Source organism: Castor canadensis, chromosome 15 (assembly GCF_047511655.1).
Source record: "Castor canadensis chromosome 15, mCasCan1.hap1v2, whole genome shotgun sequence".
Lineage (NCBI taxonomy): Eukaryota > Metazoa > Chordata > Mammalia > Rodentia > Castoridae > Castor > Castor canadensis.
The window spans coordinates 49,562,000-49,564,813 of NC_133400.1; the positions used below are offsets into that span (position 1 = coordinate 49,562,000).

Sequence of the window (2,814 nt, forward strand, 5' to 3'; positions counted from 1 at the left end):
TTCAGCATCTCATATTTTGTGGAGAATGCTGTTCATCTGGTTTGTGGATAGAAACACATTTCGGTCACACTACAGCACAGTGGTACTAAGATCAAATGTTCTAGAAAGATCTTCTCCAGTCATCAGAGTGATTGAACTTGAGGGATGGAAACTCTGTCCTAGGAGCTAATGGACACTCATTTGGAAAAGCAGACCTGCCAGCACGACCTGATGTATACATATGGTTGTTCAAGAGACAGGCAGAGCGCATGTGAGTTTGAAAGATTTTCCCCCACCCTGAGGTTGTAGTAACCTCTTCCATGCTGCTTGCACATCCTTGTTTCTCAGGGTGTAGATAAGTGGATTGAACAGTGGGGTCATGACAGAGTAGAATAAGGACATGAATTTTGCCTGGGAACTTTTGGATGGAGGTTGGAGGTACATATAGATGCCCGGTCCAAAGTACATGATGAAAACCATCAAGTGGGAGCTGCAGGTGCTGAGTGCCTTGTGCCTTCCCTCAGCTGAAGGTAACTTTATCACAGCCCTCACAATGAAGGTATAGGAGATGAGCACAAGCAGGGGAGCCACAATTCCAAAAGGAATGGCTCCCAAGGCCAGGGAGATGTCATTAACAGTGGTGTCACCACAAGCCAGCTTGATCAGAGTAGATACCTCACAGCAGTAGGTCCAGGGTGTGCCTCCCACAGAGGGGAAGCTGGAGGGTGAGTGTGGATTGGATAAGAGAATTGGCCAGGCCACTGGACCAGGATGCAGCTGACAGCCACATACATGCCCAAGGGTGCATGATGAGAGCATAATTGAGGGGCCAGCAGATTGCCATGTATCTATCAAAGGCCATCACTGCCAACAGGGCACATTCACTGCAGAATGTTCAGCTGAAAATATAGACTTGTGTGATGCAGCCCCAGTAAGCAATGTTTTTTTCTGGACCCCAGAGGTTGCCTAATAGCTGTGGCACAATGGTGCAGGTGACAATGAGGTCCAGCACAGAGAGGTTGTCCAGGAAGAAGTACATAGGGGTCTGGAGTTTGGCGTCCACTATGGACAGAAGAATAATGGAGCTGTTGCCTATCAGGGTAAAGAGATGGGAGACCAGGACCACTGCAAAGAGGGGAATCTCCAGCCACAGATATTCTGAGAAGCCTAATAGGACAAATGTGTTGGGGAAGCTTATATTTCTTCCTGCCATGATCTCTGCTTTAATTATGACTGGAAGAAAAGAAATAGATTTATAGGATAAAAGTAACCTTTCCATTTCAATAACCCCATGGCAACAGTTCCAAACTTTCTACAGTTTGATGAGATAATCCCCATAACTGATTTAAACAGTTCTCCAATACTTGCCTGATTCCATATACTTCCTAGTAGTTGACTTTCCAGAAGGGCTAGAGTATCTTAGACCTGATAAGAAATCTATAGAGAACCCAGATAACTCAACTAAGAATCCGTTTATATGAAAACATTTCTCTCTTTCTTTTTCTGTCTCTCTTTCTTCCTCTCTTCCTCTGCCAACTTTCATCTTTCCTGCCATTTTTTTTTCTGACTTTGGTCTCTTCATTAAACATACTGTTCTTGTGAGATGCCATTCTTTCCATTTGGAACCTCTCTTTCAGATTAAAACAATTTTTAAAGGGAACACATTCTAATGTTTCCTTTCAGTTAGTTGAATGGTGGTGGGGTTTCTGAGTTAGAGGTTGGGAATACTCATGTAGCTACATGAGTACATTGCTTTATGAACTTTGTCTATTGGGAAGAGGCCAGCAAATGGAATTCATTTTGGGCCATTCTCTCTCCTTGTTTTACCCAATTTTTATTATGGTAAAAAATGCAGGAGATAACATTCACTATTTTAACCACACAGATTACTCATATTATGTGCATTCACATGAATATTGTGCTCCTATCACCACCATGTACCAGAAAGTTTTCACTATGCAGGATTCACACTACACCTAGAAAACTGTAACTCCTTGTTCTTGTCTTCCCCAGACCAAGGCACCCATCATTTTACTGTCTATTTCCTGATGTGGATTACTGTAAATACATCAAAGACACAGAATCATACAGTATTTGTGATGACCACATTTCATATATTTAATGCTGCCTAGGTTCATGCATGCTATAGCATTAATCAGAATTCTCTTTTGAAGGATGAGTAATATTGCATTCTATATATCCACCACATTTTGCTTAAATATTCATTTGTCAATTCACCTCTGAGTGAATTGAGCATTTTGGCTATTATGAATAATGAAACTAAGAACATGGGTGTGCAAGTGCCTTTGATACTCTGCTTTCAGTTATTTTGTCTGCTTACCCAGAGATAGAATTGCAAGGTGCTATGGTAATTCTTTTATTTATTCTTGTAATCCAAAGCTGCTGCCTCATTTTCAAGTGTACCAACAATGCCTAAGGTGTCCAATTTTTCCACATCTTGTCAATACTTGTTATTTTCTTATAATAATGTTATTTTTGTGAAATCTGCTAATTATTTTATTTCAGATTGCCTGCATATGAACAGTCAATTCACTCTCTGGTTTCAGATTTCTCTCTTTGTGTTTGGTTTTCTCTAGTCTCTTGGTGTGAATCTCTTTGAGCTCATTCTTTGTTATCATCTTAAAAAGGTTTTGTTCCATTAATTTCTCCACTGGTCTCTCTGTCCCTTTCTCTCTGTTTCCCAGGACTCCCACAGTGTTATGTTGGTCTAGTTGATAGTATGCTATAGGTCCTATATTTTTTCACTTTTCTGCAATATTTTTTTTCTGTCTGTTCTTCAACTTGATGGTTTCCATTGTTCTGTCTTTCAATTTG

At 40.6% G+C, this 2,814-nt stretch overlaps 1 pseudogene; it reads right to left on the bottom strand.

Moving 5' to 3' along the window:
- Window positions 1-228: 228 nt before the first annotated feature.
- LOC109687957 (olfactory receptor 2C1-like) lies at window positions 229-1,192 on the bottom strand (annotated as a pseudogene).
- Between the last annotated feature and the right edge of the window lie 1,622 nt (window positions 1,193-2,814).